The sequence below is a fragment of the Meleagris gallopavo genome, chromosome 15 (assembly GCF_000146605.3).
Source record: "Meleagris gallopavo isolate NT-WF06-2002-E0010 breed Aviagen turkey brand Nicholas breeding stock chromosome 15, Turkey_5.1, whole genome shotgun sequence".
In the NCBI taxonomy this organism is placed as follows: Eukaryota; Metazoa; Chordata; class Aves; order Galliformes; family Phasianidae; genus Meleagris; species Meleagris gallopavo.
The window spans coordinates 10,348,053-10,372,381 of record NC_015025.2 but is presented as its reverse complement, the minus strand read 5'-3'; positions in this window follow the sequence as shown (position 1 = coordinate 10,372,381).

Below are 24,329 nucleotides of genomic sequence, written 5' to 3'. Positions count from 1 at the left end.
AAAAAAAGAATAAGAGAGAAAGAAAAAAAAGGAAAGAAAAAGAGAGGGTATTTTGATGGACTGAGCAGAGAGCAGAAGCTGAGTTTGTTTTTTCTGGCTGACACACTTCGTGTTGCTGGTACGCTTGCTGCTTCCTTGAAAGGCCAATGGGGGGAAAAAGAGATTAAGGTCATCAAGATAATGTAAAGAATATTTAAACTAGAAGCAGAGGGGAAATATAGAAGGTCTGTTTTTCCAATAGTAAGTAATCAGAGTACAGGAGGATGTAATTTGCAGATTAGGAAAATGAACAAAGACTATAAAATTAACTTTATGACAGAGAAGAACAGTCCATTTGAAGGGGGGAATAAACTAACCTCCATAAAGCTTTATGGCTGATACAATCAGTATGTTGATTTAAGCGAAATAGGAATTATCAGCAAATGATCAGACATGGGGCAGGCTTCAAGCCCTGGTTGTGCTATCATCTGGGCTGGATGTGGTGCAGAATTCAAGCCTGGGATGTGGGGACAGTGAAATTTCCTTGGGCAGTGGGAGCAGGAGCAGGGGCAGAGCGAGCCGATGCCAAACCTGTTGATGGCGGCTCTCGGTCATCCATCCTTTATTTCTCTGGTGACTTCTCTTCTAGCAGACAAAGCCCCACACCATAAATGTGCTTCCTCTGCAGTGAAATCAAACACTCACACTCTTGCCAAGCTGGGAACAGCTCATTGGGCAGATCTGAAGGAAAAGCTTTTAATTATCAGGGGGACTGCAGGTTAGTTACAGAGCAGGTGGCTGTAACAGGGATCCCCTGTCTCAGCATGATATAAACTGTGCTCAACTCTGTGCAGAAGCCCTAGGTGTCTCCCAGGAAAATATTTCCTCAGAGAGAAGCTTCCAATTCCTCCAGAGTCAGCAGGCCCAGGCTCCCAGTCTGGTCCAAATGAGTGGCTCCGTCAAACTGGAGCAGAAAGAAGTTTTTTTAGAGGATCTTTTATTTCATCCTAATTTTTATTCTCGTCATTGTTATTCTTGTTTCTTCTTCACCTTATTTTCTTGAAGTGAAAAGAGGGGAAAGAAGGAATAACTTGCTCTCAGTGGATTCTGTTGTTCACGTTATTTGTGCCTGTAAGGAACATTTCCAGTAGCCTGTGAGACTATGGCAAGTTTTATAGGACTCCATGCAAGCCCTCAGAGGAGCCATAACTCCAGAGCCATGTTCTCCAAAGGACAATTCTCTTACGTCTCTCTGCTTTTCCATTTTCTACCAGAGGGGAAAACTACAGAGTAAGCTAACAAATATAACCAAAAAAGGCAAATGAGGGTCCAGTGCTGCTCTCGGAAAGGCAGGGGTAAATTACACGGAGTAATGTTTTTAATGATGTTACCTGTATGTACATCTGCTGTAAGCTGCTTAAAGAGAAGGAAAAGCAAGTTTGCTCAAGAAGGGAATTCTCCTCATCTGTGTGACACTGATCCCACAAAAAGATGCTCATGTAAGCAATTTTATTCACATTTTCAATGAAGTGCCTCATTGTGAGGCTCCATGGCACTGCCATTGCCACCATCTATGCACTCTCTTTGGGAATAGAGAGCAAAACTCTTTAAGACTTGGGAAAGGTCGAGTGGCCTCAATAAAACACAAATAGCCCCAAATGGTTCTTCAAACAATACCAGACAAAAGTATTAAGAGCATAAGGAACGAAACAGTCCTTTTAGTGTTACAAACAACATTTTTTTCAATTTGCTTTGCATTTTATTATCCCCAGAGTTTTTTTATCAGATGCTAACAGCAGAAGGTGCTGGGAGTTTTGTGGCTGTCTTGAGCTGTTGGGCTGCTCTTTGCAAAGGGCCTGTTTTTAACTTTGTAAGTGGGATTAATTGAAATCCCAGGGAAGTCCTTCCCTAGCAAACTTTGAATTTCCTCATTAAAAAAAAGAAATTTTCAAATAAATATTTATCAAGTTCCGTGAAACCCTATTCCATCATCAGAAAAAAAGTACAAAAAATAATGTGCTTTTGTGAACACCCAACCTGCTTTCTCAGTGCAAAACTTCTTCTGCAGGTGGTACTATACTTAGAATTAAGAATGCGACTGTGTCCCATTCAAGTCTCAGCCAAAAAAAATCAGAGCCACTTTTATGGCTGAGTTTTTGAATCATTGCTAGTTGGCTTTCATTAAAGGGCTGTGCCTGTTGCTTGGATGTGCAGCATGCTGCGTTACCGGGCCGACCTGCCCCTTGTGATTAGCAGGCGGAAGCGGTTTGATACGTTTGTCAGAAAAACTGTCCTTTGTGAGCCAAAATAAAATGCATTCTCTGATATGCAAGAAGTTAAATACTTTTACGCCGTCTTGGCTTGGGATCTGACATCTTTTACTAATGCTTATTTTTAGGTGGAATCAGTAGTTAGAGACCCTAAAGGCAAGGGCAAGATTTCAAACCAAATTTATGCTCTCAAACACTTTTAGAGTGTGTGTGTGTGTATACACACATATATCATTGCATTTATATTACCACGCCGTAACTATCTGCGATACTCCAGCTGCAAAGCATCTGAATGCCAGGCAGTCTTCAGTGCTTTTCACCTTCATAGCTCCTCTGGGACTTAAGAAAGTGCTGTTTTCCCTATTTTACAGATGGGGAACTGAGAGGTTTGTGGGCAAGTAGGAAGACTGTGAGAGTGCAGGGCACTAAGCACAACCTTCCTGCAAGCTGCTGGAGTCTGAGTCTAGGAATCTCAAAAACTAGATTTCCTCCCTTTGAGGCAGGAAGGGTAATTTAAGGGGCAGAAAAATAGTCTCGGGAAAGCTCAGTTTATCTGCAAAGGGTAGACCCCTCAAAATGAATAGTGTCAGGCTTCCCCAAGCCCACTACTCCCTTACTATGAATGATCCAACCGTGGGATGGATCCAGCCAAGAGCTGCAGGGAGAGGTGGGGTGCAGGAGGAAAGGAAGGGCTCCCTAGTGTTGCAGAGGTCAGGATCTTACCTTAGTTCATAACCTGGCAGTTGTTTCACTTGCCTCAAGAAATGCTCATGTTGAAAAGCACACTTCCAGAAATGACAATTATAAAGAAGAAAAAAAAAGAATAACTTCTGAAGCTTTGGTAGCAGATGTGTTTTAGATGTCTCTAGTCTGCCGGGCTTACAAGCAGGTGGTTCTAAGGACCATCCCCTTGTCTATATGCTGGCCATTTCCCAAGCAAAGGGCCAATAATATTGCCCACAATATAAGCATGAATGTCTCCATGACAGCTAGTGCTGAGGATGTGAAGAGCCAGCAGAGTGTCTGCAAAGAGCTGGGCAGAAGGACTTTGCGCCATCCATAGTGCAGTGCCATGAGCCATGCTGGTGCTCAGTGCCTGCTCATGCTGGGGGAGAACACTGTAGGGATACAGGAGAAACTGATGTCTCCAGCCCCAGGAGACCACAGGCTAAGTTCCTTCTTTCTGCCTTTTAGGTATATAACCATTGTTAATTTTTCAGATCTTTCCTAGACTATTATTTCCACTTCAAACATAACACATCCGAATTGTTTGTGTGGAAATGTACACAAACCCAGGCCTTCCACCCTGCTGAGATTTTTGCCTCATTTGACAGCACAATAATGCTCACCTAGTTTGAATGAACCTTAACAACCCCCCTTCTTTCCTGCTTGATTTAGCCTCTGCTCATACTGCAGTTGCAGTTTTGGCCTGACTGAGTTAGACACAACTGAAGAAGACTCCAAAAGGGATGAGGAAGGTGGGTTAGCACTCGTAATGTTGCCATTGTCCTCCCTGGCAGTTGGATCCCGCATGCAGATCTTATGCACATGATGGAGCAGTGCCTGTCTGGGTTGAGTCAGCACAACTGATTGCCTGCAGTCAGGCTTCATTTTCTGTCAGCAGAGTGGCATCCCAGTGCTGGTGGCTGTTGGCGGTGGCACTGCCAGAGCCATGCTCTGGAGGACTGAGGTGGGATCCTGCCCATCTGGGGGTCCATGCTGACCCCAGGTGCTGCTCTGCTTGGTCACACAACTCCTGTTCTGTGATCCCTGCACAGGGCCAGGGGCACTGCTTCACCCTGCTAGGAGTCCCGGCACGGTCAACCACAACGATCTAACTCCTCTCTTTTTTTTTAAATTATATTCCCATTATTTCTGAACCTTAAGGGCAGTGAGTTCATGGCAAAGCAGATGCTGCCGGCTCTGCTCTTTGCTACATTTGGAGGCAGCGAGCTGAGGCTGTGAGGGGGGAGAACCGTGCTGTTAGTGCCTGCCCAAAGCGCAGGCAGGCAGTGCTCACTGCAGCATGCAATACGGCAATTCATAAAATGTGACATTCATGTTGGCGGGACACTGCTGTGAGCCTATTTTACTCCGTGATAAAGACTACATCTGTCAGGGTTCATCTCCTTGTCTCCGGGTCTGTCAGACAATCACACAGGGCAAACTTGTTATACGCAGGGGATGGGATTGGCTCCGCAGCGCGCGCACCCTGAGCCTGTGTTAGGGCATTATCTCCTGGAGGAGCTGCTGCTGCCTTCTGCTTACACAGAGCCTTATCCTGCAGGGTGCTGGGTGGGATGCGATCATCTGAAGCTCTTTGGAAAGCAGTCAGCACTGCGCTTCCTCACGGCTTGAAAGGAAAAACCCATTGTGCATTTCAAAGCCAAGATTTCTGGAACAAAAAATCAACCTTTTAATTGCATTTTTCACTTAGGAATGTGAAGGAATCGTTGGGAACCTTGAAAGTTTGATATATACCAGACCAGTAAATAGATTTGGCTTTGTTTTTTTTAATGTTTTGCATACTTTGTTTTTCAAACTTTCACCAGCTCTGCTTTGTTTCTGTTAATGAAATTCTTCTATTGCTGCACTGGGACTTTTAAAGCATTTTCGTAACCTCCCGTCTCGGTCTCCAAGGTATAAACATTATTTTATAATTAGCCTTCACAACTATGTTATACATTTGAAAAGGAGGAAAAAAAAAAGAGATGTTTTCCCCCCATTTTTTATATAGGGGAATTACGGTTTCTATCTGGGGACTGAAGGAATGTGTGTGTATGCGCATGCAGAGGGGAGAGAGAAGGATTCAATCTGTTGAAATTTCGTCTCCTGCCAGTTACACATGAAATCATCGCTTAGGAGAAAGAGTGGGAAATTAGTGAAGACATTGGAAAAGTCCTCACCACATCCTTAACGAAACTGCTTTAAAATAGGGTGGGAGAGGGAAGGCTTTGGGACATTTGTGTTCTACCAAACAGACACGGGAAAGGAACACTGACTTTTCACCCCTGTTATATAACTTGGCATCAGGCTATCATTCGCTGATACTGATGGGAACTCATTTGTCTCTTGGCCTTATTCCTGTCAATCCCCAGTGGTGTTTTCTTATGGCAACTTCATATCAGAATAAAGCTGTCACCGAGGTAACCACATGTGCATATGCACAATTGTGTACACACACCGTGCAATTAAGTCCAAGCTTATAAATAATATTATTCACCATACTGTCCATAGTTGAGTGATGCTGCTTCAGGAGCCCCTACTGCTTGTTTTGGAGGGTTAAGCCTCACATTGTTACAAGGTGGGGAAACTGAATCCCAGAGGAGTGAAGGAGTCTCCCAGGCTCAGGTAGAGGCAGTGATCTATCCCAACAGGGAACTCAGCTTCCATGGGCAACCTTTATTAATGCAGATGTTTAAGCTCAGGTCCTCTGTAGAGTTTCTGCTGGGTTTACTCTCATCCAGGTATAATTTTTTTGTGTGAGCAATTAGTTATAGCTGGAAAGGCTGCTTTTCCACGCAGCATGGGACGGAGGCACTCAGACTCATGTGGGATAAAATTTGGATCCATGTCCACTGATGGCTTCAACCTTTTCAGCAGGGAAAAGACCTGCGTGAATATAAACTGCCTTGAACCATTTTTGAAGGGTCTCTTTCCTCACTGTAATAAATATTCAGGATGTTTTCAACAGAGAAAATAAATCCAATGGGGAGGATGGCTTAATGGATCTTGAATTTTCTAATATGGAACGTGCCAATCTTTCCCAATAGAAATGTCCCCTAGAATCTTTCATTCAGTTATGTGAGAGATGCCTGAATTACAGTACATTTCCAGATGTGTTTTGTTGTTGTTGTTGTTGTTGTTGTTGTTGTTTTTTCCCTATGGAGAAATCCACTGAGCCAAAGCCTCACCTAAAGGAAAGCATTTACAGATGAAAGAGCAATCCATGGAAAGGCAATATGTGTGAATCAAGTGGGAATCAAGTGGTTAACTTCTGTCTTCAGCAATCACTTAGAGAAATACATGGAAAAATATTAGTCTATCTCCTTTGAAAGCCTCCAAAAAGGTTTGTCTGAAGAGTGCATTTAAATGGGAAGGATACAGGTGTTTTCAGAGCTGTTCTAGCCCACAAGCAGGCCTGGGGCAAACCTGAGTGCACAGTATAATGTAACGAGGAACATTCCTCCCTGCTTCAGTAGGAAAATGCAAATCGACTCATTTCCTTTTTTGAAGAAGACTTTAGATAAGGCGCTCCTGCAGCAGAGGAACCTGTGCCATGTCTCCCTGCCTGGGAAATGGAGCTTAGGGACACAGCCACGAGGACAGGGCCAGCGCCACGAGGGGTGCCTCAGCCAAATGCCCCCTGTTGACATCAGCAGGATTTGTCAGTTGCCAGGTTTGCACTGCTCTCTCCACTTCTCTCTGTTTTTATCTCCTGAATTCCCTCCTGCACACATTTAGCTGCTGGCATTTGGGATCTCCTGAAACTTGCAAATAAGTTGCCCAAGTGAGATGTGCAGAAGGGACCTTTATTCCCAGGGATTCCTGCCTGCTGCTGAATAAAGCATCCGTGCTTTGCTGGAGCCTCTGTGCCTCCTGCTCCCCTCCTCTTCCCACCCCATCCTTTTCAAGGAAATGCTCTGAAATGTGTTTTCATTTCATTTTGCAGCAGCCCACTAAAAAACATTTCTTTCCAGCCTTTTCTCTAAGTTTGTTTTCTTTGCTAGTTCAGCCTTAAGAAGAAACAACAACTTCCTTTTTCTTTTTTTCCTTTTTTTCTTTTTGGTAAGCATTAAGAATAATATTTTTCAGAAGTTTAGACAGAATCCAATAACATATACTTCCCTGAAAGTGCTTAAATGGGGAGGGAGGGAGCTCTTTTGAAACATCTACCCCCAATTGTGACTGCTAAGCTATGCAGGTAACCAGCCAGTAATTAAGGGCTCTGTTGAAATCCACTATCAGTTGGGTGACAAAATTCCCTTTCCCCAAAGAAAATCCCAGATGAAAAAATTATTTTAATTACAGTATTTCCTCAGAAGGTTTGCAAAGTATTCCTCCTTCACGTCTCCCTGAATAATCTTAGTAATTGTTGGAAAATAAACATTACAGTCAATTCCTGTTTTTGTTTTTAATTAGTATTATTTTTGTATAATTCATGACCGTAGTTGTCAAAGTAGTTAATATGTTTCTTAGAGCTCTAGGCATGTAAACACCTGCTTTTGTGGAAAAGCAGAAGGTGTGCTGGCAGGGTGAAGAACTACAGTTAATCCTTATGCAACATTACATAAAAGCAGAAAAGGGCTCTAAATATTTTTATTTTTTAAGCAGAGCTCATCAGATTTGAGGACCTGATTCAAGGTGCCTGAAGACTTGAGCTTAACAATGCTACATTGATTGTGATACAGTTTTTGTCTAATAGGGCAGAAAAAGGTCTAGACTCAAATTCTGCTTGCCTAACTACATGGTGATGCCTTTTATTAGAGAAAAGCACTGACTTGCTATTTAGGGTTGCTCCGTTCAGTTTACGGAACAGCTTTTCTATTTTTAAAAGTTAAAATATTTTTCATATTACTTTAAAAATAAACTGACCAGCAACCCGCCAACCAATCAGCAATACCTCGAATTTATATGGACGTTTCAAGGAACTGCAAGAAAATAGTGATCTGAGCGTAAGTGTTCCCTGATATAAAATAAATCTTTTCAATGTAAGTTTCCAGCTGCTTCTGAAATATAGGAAAATCAAAATTATCACTGGCATTCACAAGCCAATTATTGAACTCAACGGCACGATTCTGAATTTCCACTGATTTAATTAAGAGCAACATTTGGCCCTAGCTAGAAGCAATAATAAGTGCTTCTTCATTAGGTATTTTCAGGGTAATTTCTTAAGGGAAAAGATAGATGCTTCTAAATCTGTCATTTGGTGAACTGTTCCATGTAATATATTAGAGACATTGATTAGTGTAATATGGCAAAAAGCAAAGCCTGATCGATCATCCATTGAAGTCAATGGGTGCCTTTGATTAAGTCCAAAAAGAGCAATATAAAATTGCTGTAATTCCAGGCAATATAGAGACGCACTCTTGGCTCGTATCCCTAATTTCACTTCAGGGTCTGTCAGTACCTAATCTGGACTTCCTGGGGAGCAGCAATTCCATCTGATGGTGGCTTTCAAGGTTGCAACATTTTCCTTTTGTTCCTCAGAGGAGTGAAAAACAGACTCCTTAAAGTAACGCACATGCAACTGAGGTCAGGGGTTTGTTTCATGGGAACATGGAGGAGGAGGGCCCTACTGGGTCAGCAAATCAAGTCTTCCCCAACTGTGGGCAACTGAGTCTTGAAGTCTTGGTCTTCACTATCTGAAGGCAAGTTGGAGCTCAGAAACCCCTGAAGTGTATCTACAGGAGGCATTGTGGCTTCTGTGCTGCTGTTGACACCCCTCACCACATTTTGCACCACCAATGCTGTGACCTGCTCCTCCCTGAGCCCTCCTGAGTACCGTGTGTGGCCACAGCAGGTCTCGGCACACCCAGGTGCCGGATGGGATGCGAGTGCTTGTGCATGTCCACAGCCAGCAGTGCTGAGGGTCAGTGTTGTTATATCCTTTGTTTATTCAACAGAGCTTCAAAAATATTTAACATGGCCTTATGCAACTACGTGTCCTGGGTTCAGACTGCTTGTTTTCACATGAACGCTTACATTAACATCGTTATCCTGTCAAACAGCAGATCGGTCATGCATTTTTTCTGATGTGCCAATGGAGCTGTTCTGTGTAAGGAGCATCTACCCCTACCAGTATGCACTTACTTACAGGTATTTTTAAAAAGGAATAAGTAAATTAGGTGCCTGATTTCCTTGGCTGTTCATTTAGGGTTAAGCACTTATTGCCAAGTTGTTTTTGTACATCCTGCTCAATCCTTGACTACCTAAAGACCTTTGTAACCTGGCTCCATAAGCTTTTGATCTGGCCTCTATGTTTTTCCCTGAAGTACAAAATGTTCCTTTCTACTAAAGCACCGGTATGTGCTAACTATCTGTCTGGATATTGTGTGATGAAGAGGGGAGGGAAATGGCCAGTGACAATGATTTCTCTTGCTGATTGTTTTTCTTCCCCCACCTAATTTAAATCAAAATATCTAAACCTCAGACCTGAAACCGACTTCACAGTCTTACTTTGTATGTAAAAATATTCCATTTAAATCAGCAGTAAAGCTAACATGAAAGTGCCAATAAATAATATATGCAAAGAGTTTTTTTTATCAATATATAAAGAAATGTGGAGTTGTGAAGCTGCTGAAAACAAGCATTAGGAAATGTAATGAAGCAAGAATTAGAACAGCATAGTTCCTCTGGCCATTATAAATGAGAACGCCAGGTACCTGGAGAACAGGAAAACTGATGAGTACAGTCTGTTCAGGAGAGAAGGAGGAAAATTTCCCCCAGGAACACATTTCAAATTACTTATTTATGAACTGATGAACTGGGAGACCACCTATAGAGAGATAGGAGCAAGCAGTCTGCTGCAGACAGCTACAGAACTCCAGCTAATTGTGCCTCTGTTTTCTGTTATAACTCCTGCTCTCCAGCTGGGCTTCGGAGGCAGGAAATTTAGGCACTGACTAGAAGTTGCACTTTCCCTCCTTCTTGTTGGCATAAATATATACATGTATATTTTAATCTTCCGGAATAATTCAGCGAATGCTTGGGGAAACAGCTGCTGCCTTTGCCGTGACAGTGTTAGGGAATTTGTAGGGTAGGGCTCCAAGGGAAGAGCTCCTAAACATCAGCCCATCCTCTTCAAAATATGGAGACGCATCGCCTGAAATTGGAAATGTAGAATGTACCTTTTATGTTCTTCTCTGTAGTTCAGTGTCAGGATATAGACTACATATTAACAGGCATAGAAGGGCACATATAAGTATTGACAAATACCAACAATGTGTATTAGCCACGTGAATGAATCAGTGTGGGAATTATATGCAGATATACTTTATATACATTTCCTAACTATATGTCCCTGCTGGCAGATATTCCTTTCTCATTCTTCTTGTGCTCATATATACACAAGCATCAAAATGTTATTTCATTTATGCTAGTATAAATATGGAATGGCTCCAGAATATGAGAGATCAGAAAGTCGCCTAGGTTATAAGAATTGCTTAGGCACATCAGAAAAGAGAAAATAATTTTAGGCACTCATTAATGTGGTATAACAAGATAGGAAAGACAGAGTTAATTTACTGTAAATATTCAGTGGTTGAGAATTAACTTCAGTAGAGCTGATATCATTTGAAGCATGGGAACTCTTACATAGAGAATTCAGTATAGCAGCTTAGAAAATGGAATTTAGATGTCTGGCTTGTATGAAGTACAGAGAGAAAGAGGAACCTTTATCAGAGTACTGGGAGGCTCCAGGATCTTATGAACACTTTGACAGTCTCAGCCTGGGTTGTGTTTTAGTGGGCTGGATGTGGCTGTGCCTGCTGACTTGCCAGGTCACAGAGCAGTGCAAGTCCTGCAGCCGAGGGCTCATAGGATGTGATGTTGTGGCAACCTTAGGCCAAACACAGGACTGAAAAGATCAGTGGGCTGGAGAGCAATGAGCACAGGACCATGTAGTTCTTCCAGGAGGAAAGCAAACCTGACTGCTCTCAATGAAAATCAGACTGAACATCTTGCTAGCTTATCACTGAGTGCCATGCTTCCTTGGGCAGGCAGAAATCCAGACAGTCAAAGTTTGGTATTTGTGCACTGGAACATTAGGCTGTTCCTGGCATTCCTATGGTGGCCAGCACAAGTCACAGAGCGCTGGTACAGCATCCTGCATCATGGACTGCCTCCTAAGAGACTGCTTGCTGAAGTCAGCACTGGTTGCTGCTTCCCAGTACAGCTTGCTCAGGGTGCATCACATTTAGACCTCTGCAAAATGATGAAAGAAAAGAGTGTAGTAGTGAGAGACATGTCTGAGAGAAGAGGATGCAATCATTTGCCATGTATTGTGTAATAAGATGCGCTTGTTGAATACTGAAAGCTGGTGCCCTAAAAGAAGGTTCGAAGAAATGTCAAAGATTCAAACCTGCCATGTACTGAGCGTTGTGTCTGTGTGAGCAGGGAGTGCTGTCACATAGCACAGGGACACTCGTCCTTTCTTCCTCCCTGTAGGTACACTGGTAGGCAATATAGAGAAAATGTGCAGGGTGTTGATGGCGTTGCATCTGTTCCTTGAAGAGAAAATTCCATTTTCCATTTTGTCATTTATTAGAAAATGTTAACAGGAATGGGACTGGAGTGACACAGCCTTCATTAAGTTAAACACCAAGAACATTTAACTGTTTGCTGCAATAGGACCGACAAAAACTATTAACCCCAATAAAACCCCTGTAAGGATATGCAGAGATAAAAGGGAACTTCAACAAAATAGGAGTTTTTATAGCAATGAGACAGAGAGAGCAGGGCATCGAGATTTATTGCAAATGTCTCCAGTAGCAAGAGGTTCAAGCATTAGCTAATCTTTATTTGCTTCTCTTATCATAAAAGTAGTTGCAATTCAAATAATCAAGGAATCAGTGGTGATATTAACGCTGTTTCAATGAGGACACTTAAGCACTTTCATTTTTGCTTCTATTCTTAAAAAAAAAAGGTATCTTTCTGCTGAAATGAATATGTAACAGAGTCACACCTCAGCAAAACTTTTTTTCCTTAAGTATTCAGAACAATTTTTGAGCTTGATCAATTGGGATTTTTTTTTTTAATACCTGACTTGGTTACACTGGCAGGTATTCACAAGTGACAATTATTTCAACATTAATTTGATAGCTCCCGACAGCCTCAGAGATGGGATAGAATCACCTGGAAGCTGGCATTTTGCATTGTACCACTCTGTCTATATGGGAACTGTCATCTTCCATTCAGTATGGTAAATGCTATCTGCATACAGGCTTCTAAAAAGTTATAATTTCTTCTAAGTGATTGAAACTCATAGATCTCTCTCTCTTTCTCTCCGCTTTTCAAGCTACACCTGAGAGGTAGCAATGATGACAGGCTGGTATAACGCAGCTCTTGCCGAGATTAAGTAGTTGTCAGACAGATATCATTGGAGACTAAGGGATTGCTTTTGGAAGTCATTCTGAATTGCTAACTAACGGAGCTTGTTCCTAGACGGGTGTCGATTCTTTTGTTTCCGGGGATTGACACATCTGCAATAACAATGGAGCACGCACCCGTTCACGGTGCGGGATTTATGCTGGTCACCTTTCTGTCTGGAAAAGAGGATATAATGAATGTCCCTTTCACGACTGATTTGCAAAAGCAGAAAACGCCCAGAGCTGCTATATTTAGACCGTCGGCTTAAGAAATCTTATTTAGAGCCAGGTGAAAATGTTTGCAGCAATAGCATTAATCCATTAGAGCCGAGTTAAATATTGGATGAGTGTACATGAGGGTTCAACAATAATCTCTCCACTGTCAGCTTTGGGTTTTGAAGCAGGCTGTTTGGAAGGAATGTGTGCATAACTGCCTGTTGTATTCTGCTCACTTCCCGTTTCATATCCATCCAGTGACAGGCAGCCCCCGATGAACAGGGAGTAGCTGCAGCTGACAGGTCAGCTGTAACACAACAAGTTGTCACTGTCATGGGAACATGGCAAGTGAAAAGTAGATGAAGTTGCCTAGAGGATGTTTTCATCAATTTAGTGTTATATACAAGCTAATAAATCTGCAGACACTCTTGTTTCACTATACACAGCATGTGCGAGGGAGAAAATGGCTGAGGTTTGGCTGGGTTGGCATTTACTGGGCCAGCTGCAGTAGCCACTTGAGCTAATAGTGTGAATGATTTAGCTCATTTCACTCCCTGCCTTTCCTAACGCAGTATTTCCCATGAGAATTTAGACTTAGACGTTTATTTTTAGGCAAGGAGAGAGATTAACGCCAGAGAATTTAGGAAGCTGCAGGGGGCTGCTTCATCAGGAGATGGTGGGTAAGAGAGGCGAGGGGATGCCTTTACCACTGTAATCAGGAGACAAATCGTGGGACCAGAAAGAGCTTATGTATCAGAAATCTTGGAAAACACCCAATATCCACAGAACTGCCCATGTCACCTGGACAGACATGCTTAAATTAACCAAAATCTCATGATACATTAGTTGGAAGGAGTAATTTTCATCCCCCTGGCCCCAGATATTAAAAGGATGAACCCCAGTACAGCAGAAACTAACACACTGGGGGATAAGGATGTTGTGCTAATAACTTAAAGAGCACCGCTGGATATTCTGCCATCCTCCTAGATTATTTGCAATGTGTGTGCTGGTTTATTAAAATATATTCTTTATAGAACAGTGGAGATTGTTTAAATTATGTGGTGTGGTGTTTTACCTTTATGAACAGCTCAGGAATAATTTGTATCAAATAGTGAAACCTCAGAATTGTGCTGTGTTGTGTTCGTTTAATAAATTGTATGGTATCATTTCTCTTTCCCGCCTGGCTGACTACTTATTCAGTTGACATAGTGCAGAAATTGAGTGATAGAATCAAACAGACAATTTGCAATCGGCTTTCAGTGACTTTGGAGTATTCACCCTGCTGAATGAATGCAGGAAAACACATTGCTGTGTTAGACTTCCATAGCTGGGTTCAGCCACCACCAGCTGATTCATAACATGTGTACTGAGCGTTATCACTTTTCATCTATTAACACTTCCAATCTACTGGAATCCTCTGATTATTTTAGTTGTAATAAAACACGTTCTCAGCTATGGAAGGGCCCTGACTGACCCTTGCACTGACATCATGCAAATGGCTCCATTGATTTCAAATAGTCGTTAATATATTCACTGTGCCATTACAGCTTTCTTCAGAAGAACCCTAAAATACCCCATAATTTTAAACCTTTTAATATCTGTAACTTTCACCTGGGTCTCCTCCTGGTGCAGAACTTAAGCAAGTTGTTAACTCTCAGTTCAAAGTTATGTGCATTGAAGAACTTTGTGAATAAGGCTGAGATTGCAGTTAAATATGTAAATTCAACCTCAGTGCTCTCAAAATGCTCCAGTAAATCTGTGTTAATGACAGTAATTTCCCACAGAACATGCTTAATTCTTCCTCCTCAAAGCATTTTACTAAGAAACTCCATTTCACAGTAAATAAACAAAAGTGCATATACACAATACAGCAGAGAACAGGAAACGCAGATGGGAAAGTAAATTAGTAGTCTGAAATAAAAAGGAAAAAGAGGTTTAGAAATACTTTTCTCAGATGAAAAATTCTGAGATTTTAATTAGTGTGACTGTCTCATGTTAAAAGAAAATAGGGATCAAAAAAAGCCAACAATTTGTTATTAATTTCAACCCGAATTTGGAACCATAATAAAAATGTGAGAGTACAAGCAGGCAGATTGGTAATTATGGCTTTCATGTGGGCATTCACAGGTGACAACCAGCCAACTCCCATTTGTCTTCTGTATCATCACAGCTCCAAAGTAAGGAAATAAAGAAACCACCCCACACATTAAAATCTCAGAAAGTAAGAGAGGTGCTGCTCTCGGTCACTTTGCTCACCCAGAGCTTCCTGCACCCACACGGCAGTATCGACGCCTCCACAAGTTTGCAAAGTTATGTGTAAACATGAAACTGAGACTCTGCTCAGAGACGACTAAATCGCGTATCCTGACGAAGACCAGCTATCCAAACATCTTGCTGCTCCATGCAATCTGCACACTACAAACTAATCCGCGTATGTCAGTTAATATGAGACCATGAGTAGAGTTAATACAAATACGCAAATTATGGATAGCTGAATACTCATAACTAAATGTATTCTGTCTCGTATCCATCAATTTTGTGACGCTAGAAACTCTTCAATCCCAACAGTCCTTTCTATTGCAAGAGGTTCCTTTACATCTCAGTTCCAAGTCAAAAAATAGCATTACAGAGTGACTTCATCACGTGGCCATGTTCTTCTGACAACACCTGTAACACACCAGGCTGTCTTGTCTTTGAGAATAAGTGCAGTGCCACAAAACAGATACGACAGTGAACACTCTGTCACCCAAAATATATGAAATCAAGAGCATGCAAAAAACAGCAGATTTCCATTATAACATAAGCAAGAGAATGCATTTAAAACCAGCCAAGCTTATGTGTTTTAGGATTCCCTACCAGACAGTGCATGTCAGATAAGATTTAAGTTATGCTAACTTTTGCTTGGGTCACTTTTTTCTCCTCTGGCCTTCAGGCTGAAAAGAAGTGGTTATAGCACTGAGATGGAGCCATTTGTTCTGCTTCTCCCTGTTCCTGCGTGAAGCAAAAAGCTGCTCTATAAGCCCTGTATTTAAACTTTCTCTTCTAATTTTTTTCACTGAACCTTCCAGAAAAACCATGTTATGGCAAATGAAGTTTCCTAGGGAATTTTTTGGGCAAGGAGAGTGTCTAAAATAGGTCAGTGACAGCTGAAAAATTGCATTCACTTCATATTCATTCACTGAAAGAGTCTGAAATTTCTCCTGAGCACTGCTTCAATTTCAGTTTGTTACTCTTCTCCTAACTTTCCTCTTTCCTCCATTAGGATGCTTTATGACAAAAAAAAAAAAAAAAAAGACTCAGAACACCGTCCATGTGGGACTTCTATAGTTAAAAACCAATTTGCAACAACAACAAAAACTGGCTGTTGGTTTGTACCTCCTTGATAAATGGATGTCTATTGTTCTTCCAACCTGGAAATTAATAATAACCGGACCAGTTGCCTTAGAGACAGCCAGGCAGCCATTAGCAATCAGTAAAAATTAATGTACCGCAGGGAATTTAGCAAGGGAATGTGTTTAAGTGTGTAGGGGCACCTTAACCACCCATCCAATACGGGTGAGCGCTTGCAGTCTCCATGCTGTTCCCCCTGCCTTGCCATACAGACGTCCTTAGATGCAGACAAGATGCTTAAGAAGTTGGGAATTCCCACCAGACAGTCATACCTTGGTGAGGAGCCCTGTGGTTTTCAAGCTTCCCTTGCCTTGCAAGCAGCCTGTTCCTTTGGGCAATGTCGTAACAATGTTTTCACATCGGAAAGTGAATCTGGAAGTGCAGAGGAGCCAACGTGGCAACAGCTCTTTATTTCCCTGCAGCATGCCAGCTCTCCCCGCCCGCACGACTGCAGCTCCTGCCCCTCTCAGGCGGGTTAGCTGCACTTTAAAAAGTCCCCAAGTGCTTTTAAAGCTGTCAGCACCATTATCATTCATGATGCAACTGGTTTCCAACTCTGCTTCTGTTTTTCCAGTGGGCAGCTAAATTCCCCCCAGATAATTACCTTGGTTGTGCAGTAGCTGGGCTTGTTTGACCAAGCCAATTACTGTAGGTTTTCCTGATGCCCCAGACCCTCCCAGCCCTGTTTTCCAGCAAACGGTTGGATTTGCACTGCAAGGAATCACCTTCCTTCAAGGGCAGCAGCTAAACATCCTGTAGGGTTTGCATTTTGCTCCTGCCTTCTCCTATTTCTCCATTCATGTTATATATGAGCATGTTTTGATATGGGTGCTCACTCTTTCAGGGTTTAGAGCTGAGCCTGAACGCTTGGTGCCTGATGGTGTCTGCTCTGTACTCTAATAGGTAGGACAAGCTCTCATTTAGTGGTTACAGAGTGCAAGTAGAATATCTGGTTTGCAGGGGCACAGACAGACCCACTGAAGATGTAATCGCTGTAATTTCACAAATTTTCCACTGGCTGCCACCCTCCTTAGTTCCATATGGCTGTGGGAATAGGGTTGGCCACCTTCTGCCTCTTCACAGGGGAATTTCATCTCAGTGTTGAGCACATGTGGTTTCAGGATATAACAAACCTCCTGACAAGTGTCCTCCCTGGGGAACTCACTGCTGCATGGGAATGGCCATTGTTGTACAGGTGCTTGGGTCTGAGCTAGACTGATCCAATGGTAAGACAAGAGAAAGTCCTGGTGAAGTTATTGGGAATGGTGAAACAGTAAATGAGGGTGGAATTTGGCACCGTACTATCAGAAGTATGGTTGATTTAAGCAATGAATGGGGTAGATGAGTAAGTAAGGGTAGCAAAGCTCTGAAAAACAGGGAAGCAAAAAAAGAATGCTTTCAAATACAAAACACTGATGAGTTGCTGGCAGTCATTGCTTCCTGTGAAATCTGGCAAGTGGGCAGGAGGACTGCATCAAATCATCTGATTTTGGGAGTGAGTTAAAATATTAACCACAGAGCATAACCCACAGTTCTCCAGAACATCCAGAGAACAACATCCAAAATATCCTGGCCTTGAAAGTTAGGGCATTAGGAAAGGATATCTCCAAAATTATAACAGTTTTCTATCATACAACATCAATAGACCAGTCACTTGGCAACACCAAGATATGTTAAACTCACAAGAGGGAACTCTACCACATCCTACTGGCAAATGTATTGGTCTGAGCAGAGATATTCTACCAACAGCCACAGGTTTTTTAGAGTTTCTTGGAAAACTTGTGCCATTGCTGTCAGACAAGCCAGATGGGAGTTCTGAATTGATGATCCCATTTTGAGGCTGGAATGCAACATCTGGAGTTGATCAGCATTCCTCACAAACTGATCAATCATTAGGTGGAACTGATTACAACCATCTCCTCCTTTTACTCTTGAATCACTTAGAACTGTTCTTGTTGGTTTTTTTCTTTTTATGAAAAAAAAGGACAGAAAGCACAAAAGACAGCTGCTTTATAGGGATTGAGGTTATGTGAGTCACAGTGACTAACTCATTACACATATCTCTTGTTGCAGTATCAAATGGTGCAGGGATGAGATAGATCTGCTCTAGTAAATATAAAATATCATGGGTCATATTACTCAGCAACAGTGATTTTGCAGCAGCAGCAGTTTTCAAGCAAGACCTTTTCTCTTCAATATGTCACTATATATAGAAAGATTAGAACTTATGCTACTAACGTCAGTGTCTGAGATCAGGTTTATTTAGGACTATGCTACATTTGATACAAACACGCTCTCCGAGCCATGCTATTCCAGCCCCACCATGAGTTAAAACAGAATAGCAAAACACCAAAATAATTTTCCAGCCTCTGAAAAGTCTGTCATCTTCCTTACATTCATCTTCCCAAAGTGGAAAATGACAGTGCAAACCAGGCCACATGTGTACTCCGCTGTCTTCACATATGTTTCATTTATCAGCACTATTCTCAGACACACTGCAGCTACTTCCCAAGCAGTGATAAAACTGGCTCCTGCACTGCTCTCTGGGCAAACCACTGTCTTACCTCTTCTCAGACATCATGGGAGTGTGCTGGATGACCACATCTTTTGCACTGCGAGTATGCCATATAGCACAACAAATACACTCTTCAGATCTGTGGTTTTGTTCTCCACTGCTAGAGTGTGACTGTAGAAGGTGAAAGACTGAAAGAACACAGTCTGATAGTTGGTTCTTCTGTATACATCTCCCCTAAATCTGGACCTCCTTTATCCCGGTGGATATTTATGCAACCAGTATGGTTAGTGGAGATGCAAATAAATTCTTAAGAGACCGTAACTGAAATTGTGCGAATTGTCCATTATGAAACCAGAAAGTGACACCATTTTAGGTCTATATTGACATGACTTACTTGCACTTCTGCATTTGTGATCAAGGAGATACCCAGGTCGGATTCACTGCAAAGTTCCTGAGCCTGGGCAGCACAAATATTCTTTGTTTACTATGGCATACATCAGGAATTCCCGACTGAAATCAGGGGAAGGATTGATAAAGATCTTTTCTTAAGCCAGCTGTTGGTTTTTTTTTTCCAGAGAAAGTGCAAGCATTTTGTGGATTTTCCTGAATTTAAAAGGACCAAAGAAATGTGCAGGTTTCCAATGAATTTCACTTTGAGATTTTGGATCTGTTCATCATTTCATGGCCAAAATGAAACACGAGAAGTGAAAAACCATAACTTGTGCTATGAAACTGAGCAAAATGTTCCCATGAACTTTTATGTGAAAGGAACTGCAGAAGAACCTGCAAGCTTTAGAGAGACGTGACCATGCAACTCGCCTCCCACTGCTGAGTCAGAGCCTGCATGCTGAACATGGGCTGTTCCACGGTGACCAAATCTCTCCCATTTTGCTTTGTGCATTCACCATCTACTCTTTGCATTCTAGGAACTCTGCAAGCTCTGGTTCCCTTGGGCTAGTGGCTGGATATAGAGCAAAGTGCTCCACGAACATCAAAGATTTTGTAATTCAAATGTGTTTTTTTCCATCAGTAGACATGAATAATTTTCCTGATAAAGACACAGGCTTTTCTTGTAAAAATAGCTAAATACTGGTGAGGACAGGAAGTTATTTATCTGGTTCTAAAGAAACCAAGCAGAAAAGAATCATCTGCAGATATTTAATGACTCACCTAAAGCCAAACTATTCCTAGCCCCTGCCCACTGCCTTGTCATAGAAGCATTTTTCCATCCACATCCATTCTGAATCTGACGTTGTGCATTTTCAGTTCTAACACTTCTAACAGCTCAACTTTTCAAGACATGCAGTATTATATGAGAACAATAACCCTGCAGCAGTGCAGCAGCCATCAGCAAGGAAATGTTGATGTTCTTGTGAATTCCTGAAGCTCATTCTATGCATGTGCTAGCTATACAAGACAGAGATGAATTAAAACATTTAAGTCAAAGCAAGGATTTTCCCAGGGAAAGGAAAAGGGTTATGCATAGTTTTCTCCCTTGTAAAGTGACTTTGTTTATCATTCTAAAATGATTACAAACGGTTTTTAAAAATGGATAATGAAGTAGTAAGGAAGATGACAAATAGCTGATTATAGATAAAGGCTTCTTAACAGCAAGAGCTAGAGCAACATGGGAAGAATGGTGTTCAGAGACACTAGTTGGCACTGGCAACCTATTCCTCTCCAGAGCTTCGATCCCATTCACACTTAAGCAATGATTTCCCCAAGAGCCAGTCCCCAAGATGCCCAGCACAAGCATCTGCCTTCTCTTCCACATCATGATATACCCATGAATTTCCTGCCCAGAAGCACACTTGGACATCACACCCAGGACATCCCTACGGGCTTGTTTCTGGCAGTCTGGAGAAATGAAGTGATTTAAGATTGACATGCAGAGTAGGGTTTCTTGTAAGTCCAACAAGTCCACCATTGCCCCATTAAGAGGTGTAGAAAAGTACCTATCAGATATGGAGCTAGAAGACTTGGGGGCACATTTGCTAAGAAAGAAAAAAATATGCAGCAAGTCTAAACAGTAATGTGCACAAACAAGATAGAGCCTTGTAGGATTCAAAGATTCTTATCTGAGTGGGTTTATACCCAAAAGCACTTATACACACAGTCACATGTGAAATTCATCTGAATCTTGTTTCTGTGGCCTATAGGGTATTTTCATGTACAAATTAGGCTGGCCAACATTCCCTTTCTGCAAAAATTCCCAGGGGTACAACTTAAATGTTATTAAAAAGCCCAATAAAAGAAGAGTGCACATTTAATAATGTTAGAATAACACGGCCATTGCAGCATGGTGCGCCTGCAGTTCCAAGCAAAGTGAGAATATGAAGACACTAATGCACTTACTCAGATAAAAGCAGCATCAACAGCATAATTATCAGCAGAAAGGACAATTGATGCCATGCAGAATGCAGAGAATCATTTGCAAGACTCCCAGTCTGAACCTTGAATCTGACCCACTCATTTAATCAGGGTCAGGGTGCAGCCCCAGCTGAACTGGGACCATGAAAAGCAGTGACTATTGAGGCCAGTGCAATAACACCTTCCCTACAAGCATTAGCTCCAAGTGCAATAACACCTTCCCTACAAACATTAGCTCTATTTTCCCAGTCTGAGAGAGCTAATTCCTATCAGTGGTGGGTGCAAGTTTTGTGAATCAGCTAACTGTGCATTCTTCCTTCACCTTTGTCCTCTCACTGTAACATCTGGTCCTGATTTTTTAATTCTGCTACAACTCCTCACACTTTTCTCCCACCTACCTGTCCTAGGATGACTTTTCTCCAGGGCACAAGGTCTACCACAAGATCTAAGTATCAGTTCAGGCTCAGTTCTCGGAGAAATTAAATAGGGCACTTTCATGGCATTAATTAGCAACCACTCCTTCAGTGGGAGCAATGAAGTCATGCATGAAAGCAGGAGGGTGGGTGGTTTCATAGAAGGACAGGAAGAGAGGCTGCAGGGCACGACCTGCTCCAAACCACCGTTCAGGTCTCCACTATCTCTCCCAGTGGCTCAGTCCAACAGCCCACACCACCTCCCCAGAGCAGAAAGCAATATCCTCAGAAAAACCAAGCTTCATGGACTGCAAATTAATCCAATGCAAATAAACACCCTATGTAAGAAACAAACCTTTAAAAAACCAAAACAAAACCTGGAGCAGCAGGGTAGTATCTGAGTTTTGAATAGAAATGGATTTAGCTTGGCTGTGGCGCAAGGACAGCAGGAGCGTTCAAAGCACTGTGAGCCGCACAAGGGGACTCTGGTGGGGACACTTCCTTCCAGGCAGCAATTCTCACACACACAATGGCATTGTTACGCATTAAGCAATTTTTTTTTCCCTCTTGGGGTGTGGGGGCGTGATGGGATTTGGGAAGGCTTACTTGCTCTTCGATGTGGTTACATCAGTCATGCAGTGTTTGCTTAGAAATGACTACTCCCCAGTTTAGCACTGTGCTGGTTTTTTTCTTTTATTTTTGTTTTTCAGGTTAAGCAAATAACAGAAAAAGAAAACCCAGCTGGCTCTCTTTGCAGGAGTTAGGTCCAGCGTGCTGGTGTTTCAGGCACTTAGAAAAACTTTGAGGAAGCAAAAAGAAACACTGGCATTTCTCTCCTGCAAAGCACAAGGGGCAGAGGGGCTGGGACAGCTAGAAGGAGCTCACAATTTCCTATTGTGTTTCTGGTTGAAAGTGAATTAAATAGAGAGCAGTGCAACAGGAGAAGGCCCTGTTAGAAAATGCTTCTACCAATCCTATGCTTTTATATTCTGATATACAAATAAAGTGGTTCCATAGTTCAGACTACAGAAAGCTTATTTTTCTTGTGTAGCTTCACATACTCTTTTTCTATGCCAGTTTCTGCCCTTTCCTCCTTCTGACCTGCTAGTTATCTTTTGCGGAAAGTTAAACAAAAGTGAAAAAAATGAAATAAAATAGGAAATTGATCGAGCTGATTTTCAGTCACAGGTCATTAAAGTTCACTGTAAGATGAAATATTTACTATATAAACACTCACCTGGACTACCAGCCAAGTTGATCCATGAACCATAGGAAACTTAGGAGCTGCGGAGGAAGGTAAATCTCAGCAGATCTGTGCTGGATGCTCCTGCGAGGCTTTCCTTGCTTGTTAAATGAAAAGAGCAGTCAAAGACACTTTAACATTAAAATTGAATAACGTTGAGTTTGGTTATTTTAGGTAGACAAGATGACATTTCTTCCTGTAGGCTTTTTGTGCCTAGTAAAAGCCAACCACTGAAGGATTTTTTGCTGCTTTTACATTACAGCTTTAACATTAACAAATGCAAAGGTAATGAGATTTTCTGCCTTTTTTAAACTAATTTTGCAAGTAAAGTTCCCTGAATTCTTTGAACATGTTGCTCAAAGTTTTATGGTCATATCCTCTGGGGTTATTTAAAACACCCTAGGTTTGAAGAATATGTTTTCTTTTCAAGCCTTATTTGTAGCAAGTATGGAAGAGAATGGGTTAATTTTTTTTTTTTTCAGTGGCTTATATGTAAGTGAAATGACATTTTAACAATCTCTTTAGTATAGCCTTGCTGTGCTGGGACCTCTGTTGCCTGCTGTCTTACTTCTTGGCCTCTAAATAGAGAGTTATTTTCAATTTCTCCAGTTCCTAATGTTTTAAATGGAACTACTGTTCCCCTTAGAGCACCCAGTGGCTGGCTGGAGACCTTTATTGATATATATAAATTACTCCAATCCCCAGGGCTGGCTACAGATCCAATCATATTGAGCTAATGCGCATATAAATAAAAACCTGGAAGTATGGTTTATGGCAATAAGTAGTGCAGTAGAAGTTTATACCATCCTACAAAGACACCTTGATACATTGCTGATAATCTCTATAATGTATTTAAAGCATCAGTCTGTAGATTCAAGGCTGAAAATTTCACTCATCAAAGCCATAAATCTCAGTGAGCCTTTGTTGATTGGCCAGGAAAAGAAGGAATTTTCCCAGGCTTGGGAAGAGCCAAAATTAAAGGACATTGGCCCACTGGTGAGAGGCAGTGAGCAGGGTGATGCCAAAGTGCCAGTGCACGACTGCCAGCAGCTGGGCAGGGTTAAAGATCTGCCCTGGCATCCCAGTGTTCATCCAGTTGACAATTCACAAATGATTTCCACTTCTGAATGGAATGATTTGCTGCCCTCCAAATGAAACAATAATAGTCTGATGTCCAGTTGATAAAGCTGAGAGCAACTGAATTATTCAGGCAAGAAATCACTTCTCTAGACAAGTGAAAACAAATTTCAAGGGTTAGGCTGAGCCTTCAGGCTAATGCCAGGATGGAGTGCAGCAGGTGAGTGCTTCCTGCTTTGGGGAGGTAACAGTGCAGCCTCAGAAAAGTGCTGCTTCTTGCAGCAAGGCAGGAAACAGTGAAGGTGCTTCAGGCTTTTTTAGCATATGTCCCAGTATCTCCCACACCTTTACTGAGTCTGGATGTTACTAGGCTTGAACATCTCATCTATTAAAGCTGATTCCAGTGCACACACACAACGGTGGGACAGTGATGTCCTGAGCAGAGCTGGTCCTTTTTCTCACTCATGTCATGCGTCCTAAGTGCTGGGCTCTGGGGAATGGACAGCACTGTCCTGTCCTTCCCTGCAGCGTCCATCAACATGGCCATGGCTTAGTAATCAAACTTCAGAATACTAATGACAGTGACAGCAATCCTTCTTAATAACGAGTAGTGTTTCGAGCAGATGTGGTAACAGGCAATCCCAGTGCAGTTCCTGGGAAGGTCCTGATAATGTCAGGGCTGACTCCTGTTTGCTGCCTTGCAGTCACCAGAAGCAGATCAGTAGCTTTACTAATAAGTCACTGTGTCATGGCACAGCAGTTGGGTCT